Consider the following 18,405-nt stretch of genomic DNA (forward strand, 5'->3'; position numbering starts at 1 on the left):
AGCTCAATGCTAAAGTGTGGTTTCTAATTGGGAGAGAAGCCAAGATGTTATAGGAGCAAGATTGAACATTTCCTTGTGGTGACCACAACCCTAACCTGTTTAGAATTGGATTAGAGGTTCGATCATTGAGTATGTTCAAGACTGAGATCGCTTGGTTTCTACATATGAAGACCTTGAAGGGATATAGGGGTAGTGCAGGAATTGTGTCCAAGTAGAACATCAGCCATAATCTCATTGAATGGCGGGATAGCCTGAATGGCCAACTCCCGCTCCTGTTTCTTCAGATCTTGGACAACGAGAATACAACAGCAATTGGAACAGCCTCCGTGTCCGGGAACTGTGGTCTGTATGCCCACCTAAGAAGTCAAAATGAAATGTTCAGACTATTCGCAGACAAACAAGAAGATAAAAGGAGGTTGGAGAGTGTAAACTTATTTCAATTCCAACCAAAGCCTCATCAATTTAGTGGCTGCAGTAGATGGTGTGTTCGATTAAAAATTGACTTTGATCCAAAGTCATTGACCTGAAATGATGTTCTCTCTCCCAATGAATGTGGAACCCCAACCCCCCTCAACCTCAGCACTTTGCTTTTATTTCTGATTTCCAGCACCTTTGGCACTCTGTGTTACTGTGGTTGGGAATGATTTGCATGGAATACTTCAGGAGCTATTAATAGGTTAGAAAAATAGCGGTTCCCATGGTAATGAAGCTTTATGGATGTACCATGTTCTAGCGTGCAATCATCATGCAAAAGGTTAGCTCAGCTTCGTTAGGTCACTTAACCGGAATGTTCCTTTTTGTTGAGACACATTCATGATGCCAGCAGGTGCTAGGTTCCTGTATTTCTTCCTTTAAACAGGTCAGTTACTCCAACTTTACAGCCACAATACCTGGGTGCACGGCAATGTTTCCCTTATGAAAGAAAATGAGAACACACCTCTGAAAGCTGTGGGGCTGGTTACAAGCCCTTTGTGGGTGGGCTTGGAGGTGGCAAGATTAAATAGCCCAACATGGCATTGGCATAGGGTACCTGATCTCCTCCCACCTCCTTGTCATTTTTGCCAGCAGCCGGGAGTGTGGCACCCTGCCCAGCAACCAGCTGAGAATATGGGGCCCACTGAAGGGCCGTCCTCACTTTAGCTGGCATTCAACTTTGGGGCAGAAAGGGAAGGTTGGAGACCAGCCATGGAAGCCTGGTAACCTTCCAATGGGAACCAAAGAACCTAGTTGGAGCCTCCCTTTTTGGACACACTATTTGAATTATGGCAGGAGCATTCAGGGCCAGTATTTCAGCCCAAACATCAAGGCCACGGATGCTCTGAATGATCAAATTACAACCCCCTCCCCTTCTAAATAGCGTCAAAGCTGCCTCCACTCGTGAACTTCACCTTATTTGAGGCAGCGCTGCCTTCTGTGTGCCCTTTTCTTTCTGTGCAGCCCTAAGGACTACAGGGGTCCAAGGGTTTGGGGAGAAAGCAGGAACAGGGGACGGAGTTGGATGGCTAGCCATGGTTATACTGAATAGTGGAGGACCAAATGGTTCTGCCGCTGCTTTCTATGTTTGATTTGCTGTCACCCTGGAGCTCTGTGCTCACAAAAGTGGGTTTGCTCCTTCCTCAGCCCGCTTTTATCATGCTGCTGCTTCCATTGAAAACCCACTGCCTCCTTTTTGTTTTCATCTTTGCACCAAAATCTCCCGCAGAGAAACCCAAGTTCAGAAATGTAAGCTGAGCAAGCGTTAATTCATTCTAATGTAGTGTTAGGAAAATGCGTATTGCAACAGATATTCCTGAAAACCTGCATATTTTGTAAAGCTTTTGGTCACCTGACCTAATACCTCCATCTGCATACATTTTACCTGTCGTTTAGATGCAGGTTGACAGAACAGACCAGATTTCTGTACTTAATCACTCCTTATTACAAGTAATTAGCCTCAAACTATGGGTAAACAATTTATGTAACTGTACTAGTTAAATTTCTAATTCTCTTAAATTTTGGCATATGCAAAATACTGATACAAATGCAGGAGTTGGGGAAGAAATGGGTGTTATTGGTAGAGGAAAACTGGGGAAGCAGTTCCATAATCCCTGTTCACACAATCTGTTGAAATGATTCTTGTGTTGATGAGAAAACTATTTCTCTGTCGTCTCTTTCCAGATGCTTTCACTGGTTTAGAACAGGCACAGGGTGGTTGGTTTCCTTCTAAAGGTCTCTGACTTATTAATGAACTGTCACAGCTTACAGGAACTGCTGAAAAAGGATTAAATTGGTTTTCTTTGGGATTAAAGGATTTTTACTGCAGGGAACAGGGAGAACTTCAGCAATGGGGGTCTCGAGGCTCCTCTAGCTTCTTCCTAACCCTACGCTGTTCGGCTAACTGTGAACCAGTCATGTTGTTGTTTTCGGCAGGCAGAAGACCTTTCTCATCAATGATCAGTCACTAATCCACAGATAAATCAGTTACTTATTACCAGCAAAAAGCTCTGTTTGTACATAACTCTTAAGCTCCAACTCGTCTGCAAACTATACTTTATCTACTGCTGGAACAAGCTTCTACTGAATACTGGGTTACTTGCTTTCAAAGCCTGCAGTAATCCTTAGTTTTAAAACTATCCTTGCTAATTCTAATCTGCAATGAAAAACACAGAAGAATAAAACGATTTTGTCTTTCTACAGGTGGTGGTAGCTTTGTTCATATAAATAGATTTGTTTTTTTGCAACCTTGGTTAACCGATTCAACGAGGTTGTTAATTTCCTTGTTTTTCCTCCCAACAGATCTACGTAACCATCATGACACCAGAAGCTTCTGAGATACAAGTGAGTGGAAGGCTTGTCCTTTGAAACTTGGGTGGACTGTGCACACAGACCCTTGTGCCCTGAAGTATCAGAACTCACATCTTTATGGAAGAAGACTCTTGCGATCCTGTGCAGTAAGTGACCTCTTAGCTTGTTAAGTTCTTTCTCTCCTGAGGTCCTCTACGCACTTCATGCAACTGCAACACACCAACTTCTGCGAACAAGCAACCAAATTGTATTAAGCACAGCACAGTATACAAGCTTTGGAGAAACTCTGAACACTTCACCATGCTTGCGAGTCGTGTCCAGGGGTCTCTCTCTTTCCCTGGAGGAACCTTTAACACACACCTTGAAGGGCTTACGGGGTTGTGGCAGAAGCTCTCCCTGAACAAAGAAAACAGTCCTTCCTTTATACATAATCTTTACATCACAGTTAGTAATGACCACAAAACAAACCCCAGTCACTCCCTCACAGACACATGCCACTCAGGTACAATGCAGTGACCACATCATCTCCAGAAACAATATAATGCAAATCATCCCTTAATGGCCAGATCTGATATAAATTGTATTCTTTTAACTATAGGGAGTTGTAAGAATTCCAACTATAATGTTCTTATTGATTTCAAAATAGGGGATGAAAACCATGTAAATCATCCCTGAATGGCAAGGGATGGGAATGTAAACCTCCCACATTCCACCTTTTCGACAAAGACACACCACCCTATCCCCGGGACATTCAATTTCTTGCAGGTCAGCAGAGCAAGTTAACTCTTTAATATCACAGCTGATCTTGTGTTGTAGAGTCATACAGCTTGGAAACAGACCTTTTGGTGCAGCTAGTCCACACAGACCATGTTCCCAAAACAAACTAGTCCTGCCTGACTGCATTTGGGTCATATCCCTCCAACCACTTCTTATTCATATACTAATGCAAACGTTTTTTTAAATGTTGTAACTGTACGTGCATCCACCACTTCCTCTGACGATTCATTCTACACACAAGCCACACTCTGCGTAAGAAACGTTGCCACTCATGTCCTTTTTAAATCTTCCTCAGGTTAAAAATATGCCCCTTAGTTTTGAGCTCCCCCATCCTAGGGAAAAAAACTTTTTTCTGTTCACCTCATCTCTGCCCCTCATGATTTTATAGACCTCTGTAAGGTCGCCCCCTCCACCTCCTACGCTCCAGTGAAAAATGTCCCAGCCTTTCCTGCGTGCCTGGAATCTATTCTGCTTTGGGTCAACAAGGACAGGGACCTGGAGTATCTGATAAATGGTGCCTAGAACGTGCTGGTCAGTGAGCCAGATTGGCCAAGCTGATATTCCCACACACTCTTCCTTGCACATTCATGAACCTAAGCACTCATGTTAAATCTCCTGTGATTTGGCACAGGGTGTGATAAGGATGCAAATGCTAGGAAAGGACCTTTCTTTATTGCTGTTGCCTTTGATGAACTCATATATATATATATATATATGTGTGGAGCAGAAGGGCAAATCTAATGGCTGATTTAATGCACTTGGTCTTTGTAAACAAATAGCAGGACTGTAACCTCAGTAGAGGTCATTCTGCTATAAAGCGGATTTGGTTGACATGAATTCACAGTAACGTGATTGATAAATTGGGGACCCTGTTACTAAAGCACAAACTTTTAAAATGTGAGTTGGCTATAACATGATTACATCACCAACACTTAAAACACTGTTTCTAAAGCATGATTTTTCTATAATGTTGGATTGCTCAAGAACGCAACCATTGCATTATAGAAGAACTACCTGCTGTCATAAAGTCCTACAGCGTGGAATCAGTCCCTTGGGTCCACCCAACCCATGTTCCACCTGCCTGCATGTGGCTCCAAACCTTTCTCAGTTATGTACTTAACCAAATATCTTACAAATGTTGTAACTGTACCTACATCTATCACTTCCTCCGGTAGTTCATTCCACACTTGAACCACACTCTGTGTGAAATGTTGTCCCTCATGTCCCTTTTAAAACTTTCTCCTCTCACCTTAAAAATACGTCCACTACTTTTGAACTCCCCCCCACCCTAGGACAGAACCCATTGCTATTCCCCTCATCTATTACCCTCATGATTTTGTACCGATAGAATTTTAAATAACTGCTTTTGAGATGAAATATTTCATCAGAAGTATTATCTGCTGTCTAAATAGGCCACACAAACAGTGGCATTTACTAACCTAGTTAATATGTAGGCCAGACAAACTTGATGAATCTTTCTGTTAGCATCACTGTTTTCATTCTTGGTGCATATCGAAAGCAGTGAGGTTAGAGTGCCAATTAATTTCTGCATTATATTTCTTTTTATAGTTCTTTAGTATAAAACTCTTTGCAGAACAAAAATGCTACATAGAGGAGGCAATTAATGTAACACAAAACAGCCAGAGGCATAGTACTTGAAGTTGCTATCTTAATGGCAGCATTTGTGCCTGTCATTGCAACGTGGTGAATGGTGTGTGAGAGATAATTGCTTTTTCTTAATGCTTACCACCTGCACATGTCTCTTGTATTGGTGTGAAAAGTGAAATTGTGTTCATTTTCTGGTGATCTAGGCACTGTTATTGTTTTCCAGTGGAATTTCTCATCTGTCTATGTAGGTTATCCATGTCAGCCACCTTTTTTACATGCTGTGTTTGATTTCCATTCTTCCTGCTTAATTGTGCTACCTCTCTTCATTCGCGAACATCTTTCACCTCCAAGTGTCTCCCCAGATAACCTGCCAAGCAATCTTTTTGTAGTCCATGGTGACATTCCTCAATATCCCACAATCAACCCTTTTGCGGAAAAGGTTAACAAAATAGATGACAGAGTTTGAGTTGGATCCAACCGTTTTTTACATGGTTGATGAGGCACGCTTGCGTCTGTACGCACTTACCACCGCCCCTTCGTAATTCTTTATTCTCAAGTCACTCATCCATGTTCAAAGATCTTTACCCCCAGCAGATGTAGCGGTAAAGAAACTCTCTGTTCAAATCCCTGTTTGTTGATCCATTCTAGTTCCATTTTCCCTTCACTCCTCCCCACCCACTCTCCACTACCCACTCTCCATCAACGCACACAACATACAACACACACGCCAAACTTACTGACTGACTGAAATTATGGCTTACCTGTTTTAATTTTCAAATCCTCATCGCTACTTTCAAATCTTTCCATGGCTTCTCATCTCTCTATCACTGTGATCTGCTTCAACCCTATAGCCCTGACCTCTCTGATCTCCCTCGGTTCTGAACTCTTGAGCATCGTCCGTTTTAAAGACTTCTTTGGTTGTTACCTAGGTGCTAACCCTGGAATTTTCCCATCTTCTCTGATGTTGTAGCTGTCTGTCCTCCTTTTAATATGCTCCTTGACCTGACAATATTTCCCTTGTGTGACCTTGTATCAAATCTTGTTTCTTCACAGCCCTGTGAAGTGCCTTGGGATGTTTCACTATGTTTAAAGTTACGATGTAAATGTATGTTTTTGATGTTTGGTCTTAGGGCTGTCTGGCCAAAACCATACATGGAAATAAATGCATGGTCTTATTAATATAATTAATATAGTAATAAGCCTGACTATGCAGGCCTACAGGAGTGCATCTGCAATTGGTTCAAGTCATGGCTTGGTTTACTTTTTGTTCTCTGGCCTGCGCTGAAGGGAGGAAAGATGGAACAAGACCTTTTGCACATTTAAAGAATTTTGCTTCATTGCAGTAAGGTTGGGCGAAGTCTTCTCATAATGGGTTCCACCTGATGTGTGGAAATATGGATTGTTTGGGATATTCCAGTTTGCATTTGTCCCTTCTTTTATTCAGCAGCAAGACTAGCAATAACAGACACACAGGGCAGGATGCAACAGTGCCCAGACCTTTTGAGACTGGAGGTATATCTGGTCAGAGGTGAATATTATAGAATTAAGAGCTTTAATAAAGGGTGAACCATGTATCAAAGCAAGTTGGATTGAATCAAAGTTGTATTGTGGAGATGGATAGATGCACTGTAAATTTGATTAGGTTGTCAACCCCTTAGCAATGTTGGAAAGACTCCTTGATGCAGTAAAGCACAATGCACACTCCTTTGGAAAAGCTTGTTAATCTGAGCCTGTCCGTACCCATCTGCCTCACTGGGATTTGGATGTATGAAGACATGGGTCTCTGTGTTTCCCTGTTTGGTTCAGATTTGAACACGACAGTGTGGCATTCTGAGACTTTCCCATGACTGCTGCAATTTCCTGCTCCTTACATCACTTGCTGGTTTGTGTTCAACACTGTTGATTATTGTTGTGAATCTTTCCATGAATACCATGTTCTGTGCTTCTGATTTCTCGAAAGTGCAGAAGAGCAGTTGGAGTATACTTAAGAGGGAAATCAGGAGGGCAAAAAGGGGATATGAGACAGCTTTGGCAAATAGGGTTAAGGAGAGTCTGAGGACAGAAGGGTAACTAGGGAGAGAATACGGCCCTTTAACGATTAACAAGGCTGCCTGTGTGTGTAACTGCAGGAGATGGGGGAGATACTAAATGGGTATTTCAGTTCAGTGTCTACTAAAGAGAAGTATATGCAACATGGAGAACTTGGTGAAATAAATAGCTGCATCTTGAACAATGTCCATATTACACAGGAGGAGGGGGCTGGATGTCTTAAAATGCATACAGATAGATAAATCCTCAAGATCTGATCAGGTGTACCGTAGAACTCTGTGGGAAGCTAGGGAAGTGATTGCTGGGTTTCTTGCTGAGATATTTGTATCATTGATAGCTGTGGGTGAGGTGCCAGAAGACTGGAGGTTGGCTAACATGGTGCCACTCTTTAAGAAGGATGGTAAGAAAAAGCCAGGGAAGCTCTAATTTAGGTTGGCAGGGGAATGGGAATCAGAGCATCAGGTCAGAAGATGCAGCAATTGGTATCAAGGTAAATGCAACCAGCAGAAAGGCTGTGAGGAAGGGTAGACTAAAATGGCAAGAAAATGGGAGTCCAGGAGGAAAGGCAGAAGGAAGCGATGCAGAGACCAGAGCAGAAGTTAGAAAAGTGGTAGTTAAATTTGGGCAAGAGAATCATATGCTAAAGATGGGGAGATGGCTAGATTCTGAAGGGAGAATGAGCATAGTGACACTTTATCAGAATGTCCATAGTATTCAAAACAAAGGCGATGAACTTGTTGTGAAAATCAGTACAAAGGGGTATGATTTAGTTGCCATTTTAGAACTGCAGTTGCACGGTAGTGATGACTGGGAATAAAATATCCAAGGGTATCCGGTAATTAGAAAGGATAGGCAGGAAGGTTAAAGGAGGTGCAGTCACACTGTTAATTAAGGATGAGATGATCTAGGACCAAAGCAGCAAAATATTGAATCCATTTGGGCAGAGGTCAGTAGTAGTAAGGGGAAGAAATCACTGGTGAGAGTAGTCTATAGGCCACCCAATAATAATGCTACAGTGGCACGGCCAATCAAAATTATCTGATGCATATAAGAATGGAACAGCAGTAGTCATGGGAACTTTAACGTGCACATTGATTGGCCGAATCAAGTCAGGGGAGGCAGTCCTGAAGAGGAGTTTGTAGAAGTCATCCTTGATAGCGTTCTTGAACAACATGTTACCGAACCTATAAGGTGAGATCTTAGATCTGGTCCTGTGTAGTGAGGCAGGTAAGATAAACGATCATAATTAAGGAGCCTCTCAGAAAGAGTGATCACAGTATGATTGAATTTCAGATACAAATGCGAAATAGTATCATCTAAAACCAGAGTGTTGTGCTTAAACAAGGGAGACTATAATGGGATGAGGAAGGAGTTGGCTAAATTAGACTGGGAACATAAGTTATATGGTGGAACAGTGGAGGACTTCCAAAGAGATTTTTCACAGTGATGGAAACAGGGCTAATGCCCGAAACGTCGATTCTCCTGTTCCCGAGATGCTGCCTGACCTGCTGCGCTTCTCCAGCAACACATTTCCATCTCTGATCTCCAGCATCTGCAGACCTCATTTTCTCTTCAAAGATTTTTCACAGTGCCCAAGGAAAGTATATTCCAGTTAAAAACAAGGATAGGAAGGGTTTGGATAACCAAGGAAATAAAGGAAGGCATCCAGTTAAAAGCTCAGGTTTACAAAGTAGCCAAGAGTAGTGGGAAAACTTCAGAAAGCAACAAAGATCCGCGCAGCAAGCAATAAAAAAGGGAAAGCTAGGTTATGAGCGCAAACTAGCATGAAATATCAAAACAGGTAGGAAAGATTTTTATAAATATATAAAACAGAAAAGAGTGGCTAAAGTGGACCTAGGTCCCTTGTAAGATGAGAAAGGGTTATTAATATTGGGTAATGCTGAAACAGCCGAGGCCTTGAATAATGATTGTGTGTCAGTCTTCACAGTGGAAGACATGTCTAACATGGCGAAGAATGATGTTAACGATATGATGGGAGGTGAGGACCTCAGTCCAGTTGTAATCCCTAAAGGGGTAGTGTTGAGCAAACCTGAGGGTCTAAAGGTATATAAGTCCCCTGGTCCTGATGGAATGCATTCCAGGGTGCTGAAAGAAATAGCAGAAGTTATAGTAGATGCATTAGTGGGCATTAACCAAAATTCACTGGACTCTAGGCAGGTCCCGGCGGATTGGAAGACAGCAGATGTCATGCACTGTTTAAAAAAGGGTGTAGGTAAAAGGCAGGTAACTATAGGCCAGGTAGCTTCTTATCTGTAGTTGGGAAAATGGTGCAGGCTATTATTAAACAAGAAATAGTGAGACATCTGGATGGAAAGGGTTCCATCAGGCAGACGCCGCGTGATTCAAGAAGGGAAGGTCATGTTTGACAGACTTACTGGAGTTCTTTGAGGATGTAAAAAGCATGGTAGATGGAGGGGAACAGGTAGGTGTTGTATACTTGGATTTCCAGAAGGTGTTTGATAAGGTGCCGCATAAAAGACTCATCCATAAGGCAAGAATGCATGGAGCTGCAGGAAATGAACTAGCATGGATAGAGAATAGGTTAACCAATAGAAAGCAGAGAGTTGGGATAAATGGGTGTTTCTCTGGTTGGAGATCAGTAGTAAGCAGGGTGCCGCAGGGGTCAGTGTTGGGCCCATAACTGTTCATGATATATATAAATGATTAGGAAGAGGAGGCAGAGTGTAATGTGTCTAAATTTGCTAATGACACTAAATTGAGGATGTGGAGGGTCTGCAGAGACATTTCGATAGGTTAAGTGAGTGGTGCAAGGGTCTGGCAGATGGAGTACAATGTTGGTAAATGTGAGGTTATTCACTTTGGAAGTAAAAATAGTAGGTCAGAGTATTATTTAAATGGTGGAAGATTGCAGCATGCTGTTGTGCAGAGGAACTTAGTGCTTGTACGTTAATTGCTAAACATTGATTTGCAGGTGCAACAGATAATCAAGAAGGCAAATGGAATATTGGCTTTCATTGCTAGAGGGATTGAATTTAAGAACAGGGAGGTTCTGCTGCAGTTGTACACGGTATTGGTGAGGCCGCACCTGGGGTATTGTGTGCAGTTCTGGCCTCCCTGTTATAGGAAAGATGTTGTGAAACTTCAAAGAGTTCAGAAAAAAATTTACAAGAATGTTTCCTGGGTTGGGGGGTTTGAGCTATGGGAAGAGGCTGAATAGGCTGGGGTTATTTTCCCTGGAGCTTCGGAGACTGAGGGGGTGACCTTACAGAGGTTTTTAAAATCATGAGGGGCATGGATAGAGTAAATAGTCCAGGTCTTTTCCCTCAGGTGGGGGCAGTCCAAAACTAGAGAGCATAGGTTTAGGGTGAGAGGGGAATGATTTAAAAGGAATCTGAGGGGTACCGTTTTCACGCATAGGGTGGTGTATGTATGGAATGAGCTGCCAGAGGAAGTGGTAGAGGCTGGTACAATTGTAACATTTAAGAGGCATCTAGATGAGTATATGAATAGGAGGAAGTGTTCAGAGGGATGTGGGCCAAATGCTGGCAAATGGGATTAGATAAACTTAGGATATCTGGTTGGCATGGATGAGTAGGACCAAAGGGTCTGTTTCCATGCTGTACAGCTTGATGACTCTGTGGTTGCAATGATAAGATTGTGACCATCGCTTCAGGTTTACCAAATGGAATCCACTTCTTTATTTGGCTACCCCGTCTTGTTTTTTTTATTCATTCACAGGGTGTGGGCATCACTAGCTAGACCAGCAACTCTTGCCCATCTCTCATTGCCCAGAAGGCAATTAAGAGTCAGTCACATTGCTGTGGGTCTGGTGTCACATGTAGGCCAGACCAGGTAAGAATGGCAGTTTCCTTCGCAGAAGTACATTAGCAAATGGGTTTTTCTGATAATTGACAATGGATTTGTGGTCATCATTAGACCCTTCATTCCACATTTTTGTCGAACCCAGATCCCCAGAACATTACCTACATCTCTAGATTGACAGTCCAGCACTAATACCAGCCATCACTTCCCTGATATCATGTTAACAGGGTAGACGTTTGTCAGCTTATTAGTTATCTCATCTTTAATAATGCTCACAAAAAGTGACGTATCGGTTTAAAAACAAAAGGGGAGGGATATTCTCTGCAATGGGGAACTTTGAACGGCGTAAATATCTCGAACTGAAGCAAGCTACTGCAGGCCTGTTCAGGCCATTTTGCAGTACAGAATGCTGTGACACCAGTAATGTCCCTGAATCATCTCATCCACTTAACTATTGAGGAGTTTGAAGTCTGTCAGTTATTTAATTAATCAGAACTTGATTTGTTGACCAAAAATGTTGGGAAGGAACTGGCTCTTGCATGCACAGTTACAAATCTAGAAGCCATTTCCACTTGGGGCTGAGGTCGCAATGATTTAGATTGTTGGAAAATTGTTTTAAGGTCCTAAGACAGATCCTATAGATCATAAAGCTTTGTTGCCGATGCTGTGGGATTTTATCTCTCACAATAGCATGCCTGGTTAGACAACTGAACCAACACTACAACATGGGTACTGTACATTAACATTGCCACAGTCTTGCATCAGGAATGTTGAGGTCTATCATCTCATTGTGACTTTCCACACTCCAGTGATTTTAAAATGCTGTCAACATGAGGGATAAGAATAAGATTTATTTCCTTTCGCTCAGCTCAGGGTCTGACGTGGAGGGGATAGAGTTGGGAGTGTTCACACAGTATTGTTTTGAAATCTGTGTCGAGGAGATTTGCTGGCTGGTACCCAGGACACTTCCCTGTGAGAACAGATACCAGTCTGCACTGGCCGAGCACTGATCTTCAACACAGGGTTGCTGTGTCTAACTTTTAGAGTCATTAATGTTCTGTACAGGAGTCTTGTTGGAGTTGATCAGCCCATTAACTTACTTACACACTGCAGACAGGATGTTGTTGAGGTGTCCCAGTTCGACTGGGACAACACATCCATTCTAAGATAAGCCAAACAGAGATGTGCATGAGAATTCTTAGAATCATGGCATTCCAACCAGAACTCTACCAACAAACACGTTGACTTGGATCCCATTTACCACCTCATGAGAAAAAAGAGCAGGAAATGACATCACTGTAGGAAATGATATCATCGCAGGAAATGACATCACTTATGCTAGGAAACGCAAACACAAAAATAGAAAGCAGGCTACACCACCAGTGCTTCATTTGGATGCTCCCTGAGGATGTTATCTACTATGGCGACGAAACGTCTGAAATGAACCTTCCAGCTTCAGTGAGCAAACCTACATCCAGAGTCTCAGCCTAAGCTACAAATCTTCTCAAAACTCGCTAATGGCCTGATCTCATCCACTGCAAGATGTTGGTCAACCAGAGGCCAGGGAGCTGTTGGGCTCAGGAGTGCCATGAGGCAGCTGCCTGAAAGACAGGGTTCAACAGTCCCAGGTTTGGAGTCTCAGAGTGGGGGCCAACAGCAGCAGCAGCATGGTGGTGGGATGGGGGGGGACATTCATCGGGATTAGGGAGGGGCAGTGACAAGCCCCACTGTGGTAGTGACAGTATGGGGATGGAATCCCAGTGGGGGTTGAATGTATTCCTTGAATTGGCTGAGTAAGGGTGTCACTGTGCAATGGGTCTGGAAGTTCAACTGTGGACCTTTACTACATAAACGTGAATTCTGGTGGAGATGGGCAAAGTGGCAGAGCACAGGGCACCATCACCCATTCCGCATCCAATCTTTCCACCAGGGAAAGCACAGGATTTCCAGATGACCTTTCGGGGCGTGAGCTTGTGATGTTCTCAGAATTCATTCTTTTTTATTTTGAAAAATGTACTTTATTCATAACAATCATCTATTTTAAAAAAAGTAAGTATTCTGAATGAAATACGTGCAATCTTTGCAGGAAAGAAAAACAAAACATTAGAGTTTTGACATTTCTCAGAACTTTTCTACAGTTGTATAAACAAAGGCATTTCCTACTAGAGTTGTACAGCACGGAAACAGACCCTTTGGTCCGACTCATATATTCTAAATCAATCTAGTCCCGTTTGCCAGCACTTGACCCATATCCCTCCGAACCCTTTCTATACATATCCCCATCCAGATGCCTTTTATGTATTTGAAGGAAACTGTTTAGGTCATTGTGAGGCAACAAGGGGGTCTGAAAACTAAATGGACCCTCGTTATACTTCAGAAAGACCTCAGACAGTGCTCTTTCCCCACTGCGCCTTGGCGTCAGTTGGCCCGAGCTTTAGTGCGTCCCTCAGCACATAGTCCTGGACCTTGGAATGTGCCAGTCTGTAACACTGGGTCGAAATCAGCTGTTTGCACTGGAAGACGAGTAAGTTTCAGGCAGAACAAACAGTGTCTCTCGCTGAGTTGATGGTGCTCCAGGCGCAGTCAGTATTAATCTCGGAGTGACTCCCAGTGAGCAGCCTATATAGCACAGAGTCCAGGCTCTAATTCCTGGCCTGTGGCAGTGACCTACCTCTGAGACTGGCAGTTCAGAACCAAATCAATGAGAGAAGTGCTATCTCTGAGTCACTGTCACCGTCTGAGACTCCACTTCCTGAGCTGCAGCGTTTTTCCTTTGAGTCTTGCCTGCCTTGATTTTCAATTGAGATGGTCACAATTTGTTTGTTAGACTCTCACTAAAATAACCAGGTTGACCAAGCCAAAGCAGAGTACAAATACATTTGAACACAGGGGATCTGTCCGTTCTTTATTGATGCCCTATATGCTTGCTAGCCCTGTCTTTCAGCTAACGGGCACTTGTCTAAGGGCAAATAAGTCACAGCTCTGGTTTCGAGACACCTGATCAGGAACCTCTCAAGTTTGCTCATCCAAGATTAGAGATATGACATCTGTTCAGCAACCGTATTTTTGAGTTTCGATTCTTGTGCGTTTTAGTGTCTGACTTTCACTTTGCTGGGGGAGGGAGTTGGATACTGCTAGTGAAACTGTTGAATGAGTTGAAGAGATTTATAGAAATGCAGGCGGCAATTAGAGGGGAGACAAAAGGCACAAAATTTTAAAACCTGTAAACTGGCGAGAAAGTAGGTAACCCACGAGAGTTAAGGTTGTTAAATAGTTGATAATGCCTGATTATTTTCTGATTGAATTCACATCAGAGTTCAAAACTTTGCATTTCACATTAATGTGATTGAGACCTATATTAAAGTATTGCTTGAAAACGCAAACTGTGAATAATCCCACCCTTCACTTGCTGTCCTTTCTTTTTCTGCATGCCTTTGACTTGACAAAAGGTGGCCTTTATGTACACTGATTTGAACTTGAAAGGTGAAAACGTGCCAAAACACTTTGATAGTCAGTGCCTTTTATTTCCCCTCTTTTGCATTTCTTGAGAACATGGAACGTTTTTCCTGGATGAAGTGTAGAAATGATGTGGAGGTGCTGGTGTTGGACTGGGTGCCCAAAGTTTAAAAATCACACAACAACAGGTTATAGTCCAACAGGTTCATTTGAAAGTACAAGCTTTCAGAACGTTGCTCCTTCATCAGTTAGCTAGTGGGACAGGATCGTAGGACATAGAATTTATTGCAAAGTGTCATACAACTGATTTGATACATTGAACACTAGACTGCTGTTAAGTCTTTAATCAGTTAGAATGGGATTGCAGGTTTCAATTGATTAAGCTGTGAATCCCAGAACTTCTTTCAAGCCACAGTCCCGAGATAATTTAAGGTTGGGATACAGACACGCTCTAACTTCACACCTTCAATGCATTGTCTGAGCTAAGATGTTACCTTTTGGTTTGATGTAGAGATGCTGGTGTTGGACTAGGGTGGACAAAGTTAAAAAAATCACACAACACCAGGTTATAGTCCAACAGGTTTATTTGCAAGTACAGGCTTTTGGAACGCTGCTCATTCATCACGTACATCCAAATAAACCTGTTGGACTATACCTGGTGTTGTGTGATTTTTCTTAACTTTTTTTTATGCTGATAAAACCTTAGGTTATCTCGGGATAACATGCATCCCCATTCTAACTGATTAAAGACTTAACAGCAGTCTAGGTTTGTTCAATGTATCACATCAGTTGTATGACCTTTTGATCTTTTGCTATAAATTCTGTGTCCTATGATCCTGCCCCACCAGCTACCTGATGAAGGTGCAGCGTTCCGAAAGCTTGTACTTTCAAATAAACCTGTTGGATTATAACCTGGTGTTGTGTGATTTTTAACCAAGTGCAGAAAGGTAACTTGGCATTTTGATCTGGTAGGATTGTGCAAGAGTTGTCCTTAATTCAAGGCCTGTATCTGTTCAGGGTCTCTCGTTCCTGCCATTGCGATGTCCTTGTGTGATTGGCTAGGCCCTTAATATTGGGGCAGGAGCTCGGAGAGCAGGAATTTCTTCCCTTGTTTGCGGTTGCTCCACCTTGTGCCTCTGAGTCCGAATATCTCAATGCAGCTTAATGATGAGTTGATGCCAGTCAATTCCTGCCTGTTGTTAATGTCAGTCCTGCTGCTCTTCAAAGAAAGCATCCACATTTTCCACGTTAAATGTTTTCTCCACTCGAATGCCAATTGTTTTGAGAGTTGAAAGAAAAAGATACAATTTTGAGGGATGATGCTTTTAAGGCATTTGGGCAATAATGGTGGTGGCCCAGAGTGATCTTGACGGGGTTTTGTTTGAAGGCTTGTGTAACTGTCTTGAAGGAGGATTTGAGCATTTGCCAGTTGTCCCTTGCAAATGGGGCATACAGCAGGTCTAGTGTTGGTGGGATCTCTCTAGCCAAGATCAGAGTGGTGCTGGAAAAGCACAGCAGGTCAGGCAGCATCTGAGAAACAGGAAAATAGATGTTTCGGGCAAAAGCCCTTCAGGCCAGATCTCTCTAGCCCTCGTGTGTCGCTGGTGCACATACCAGGTCTCGCTGCAGCAGAGTCAATTGCTCTATACACTCAGATTTGTGTTGACTTGGGGTGGCCTTTGTTACCAAACGTTGGTTGACCTGGTTTGTAGAAGGCTGAGCTGGTGCACCTAAGCTGGGGATAAGAAGGGTAGCTGCCAAGGTGTGGGGAGTGTCCAGTGTATTCCAGAGTCTCTGCTTCAACGTAGCTGGGAAATCAAATATTTGGCTGTGGGTTGATTAGTTTTGTTCAGCAACATTCAGAGTATATGAAAATGAGTAAGACCATTAAACCATAAGAGCAATGGAGCAGAGATTAAGCCATTCAACCCATAGAGTCTGCTCTGCCATTTGACCATTTTCCCGCTTTCTCCCTGCAACCTTTGATCCCTTTAGCAATTAACAAGTTATCTAACTGTGAAATATATTCAATGACCTGACCCCACAGCCTTCTGTAACAATGAATTCCACAGATTCACCACTCTCTGGCTGAAGAAGTTTCTCCTTATCTCCATTCTTTAGATTAGATTACCTACAGTGTGGAAACAGGCCCTTCGGCCCAACAAGTCCACACCTACCCGCCAAAGCGCAACCCACCCATACACTTACCCCTTTCACCTAACACTACGGGCAATTTAGCATGGCCAATTCACCTGACCTGCACATCTTTGGACTGTGGGAGGAAACCGGAGCACCCGGAGGAAACCCACGCAGACACTGGGAGAACGTGCAAACTCCACACAGACAGTCACCTGAGGCGGGAATTGAACCCGGGTCTCTGGCGCTGTGAGGCAGCAGTGCTAACCACTGTGCCACCATGTCTTCCCTTTACTCGAAGGCTGTGTCCTCGGGTCCTCGTCTCTCCTGCCAATGGAAGCATCTTCCCAATGTTCACTCTGTCCAGGCCCCCCCCCCCCCCCCGTCCAACATTCCTCATTTGTTAAGCCTCCCAGTCCTGGGACCATTCTCGTGAACCTCCTCTGGACCTGCTCCAGGGCCAGTACATCCTTCCTGAGGTATGGGTTAACTGCTGAAGATAGCCCATGTCATGGCAGGGTCTGGATGAGGGGTGGGTAAAGGGCATTGAAGGAAGTGTCCTGGTTCTAAAATTCTTGAATTCAATATCGAGTCCTGAATGAACTTCACATCCTCTGTTCTTTGATTTATTATGGTGTTGCCTCAACACCTACAAACTGTCCAATGGCCACCTTCATCAGGACGACTCTACACGAGTAAGGAACTTGCAAAAACATTACTCTGGTCATCAGTGGTGTGCACGAGTCCCTCCTCCACATCAAAGTGCTTAAAACCATTATGACGTTGCCTAGGATTCAAAATGCACAAGTAATTAATTCATAGTTACGTGGGAAGTCTGTCAGTAAGAACAGTGCAATAATTCAAGTTCATTTGACACTTTGTGTTCCTCAAGGTAATAATTACTCATGCCATGACATATTATCCTGATGTTTGCACATGGTTAATTCCTTGTGCTGCGATTATAATGAGTTTCTACTCTGACCCGTTTCCATTTCCTCTCACCAGCCATCGCGTCTCTGTAAAATGATTTATCAGTCCCACATTTGGGCATTGATGGACTGAGGGACCAGAGTTGACTTTTAAATCAGAACTCTTCTGCCAGGTGGCACTTTGTGTAACTTGGGAACTTGGGTTTAATCTGAAGTGTGAGAGAGCTTTTTCATTGACAGCATTGCTGCCACCACCATTTGTGTTTAGTGGCGTTGAATTTTTAGTTTTATATTTCTATTGACTGGCATGAAGAACTGTGCTCATTTGCCTTTTGGGTTAGATTTCAAACTGAGGCCTCTTGTTTAGGTATGCATTTAAAGACCCAGGGCGCAACCTGAAAAGGAGTGAGAGAGTTCTCCTTCGTGTCCTGGCCATTTTTCCTCCCTCTGCCAACGTAGGCTTGTAAAAACGAGCAAATAAACTGGTTGTTCTTATGACATTGTATACGGCACCTTGCTGTGCGTAAACTGTTTGTCCGAAACAAGATTGACTATGATTCGAGGTATTTCATTATCCTTTTGGGACAGTTTACGGTCGTTTTAAAAGATGCTATACAGACGCAAGTCCTTTCTTTCTTTGTTTAGCCCTTATTCAGTCGATGGAATGAATCCCCTTTTGCCAGGGGTAAAAAAAGCATGGTACAAATCTCTCTTTAGTATTTTCCTCCACCCTGCCAAGTCTTCCAAGCAATAGGGAGCAATCGAAACAGTGGTGTTATGCAGGATCACGTGAAGCCCTAAGGAGGGAATTGCAGCTTTGATGCTGTATTGGATGTAAACGAGGTAATGTGGAGGAAGGAGG

General features: G+C 43.1%; 1 long non-coding RNA gene across 1 annotated transcript in view; it reads left to right on the forward strand.

Annotated features, from left to right (window-relative positions):
• Nucleotides 1-18,405, forward strand: part of LOC148145816 (uncharacterized) — a 132,704-nt gene that overhangs the window by 85,353 nt on the left and 28,946 nt on the right. The window contains exon 2 of the long non-coding RNA XR_015761062.1: nucleotides 2,776-2,930. This is a non-coding gene — a long non-coding RNA (uncharacterized LOC148145816). The remainder of the gene's footprint in view (nucleotides 1-2,775; nucleotides 2,931-18,405) is intronic.

This window comes from Chiloscyllium plagiosum, unplaced genomic scaffold, assembly GCF_037043375.1.
Source record: "Chiloscyllium plagiosum isolate Xiang-an unplaced genomic scaffold, Cpla_swu_hap1 HiC_scaffold_23, whole genome shotgun sequence".
In the NCBI taxonomy this organism is placed as follows: Eukaryota; Metazoa; Chordata; class Chondrichthyes; order Orectolobiformes; family Hemiscylliidae; genus Chiloscyllium; species Chiloscyllium plagiosum.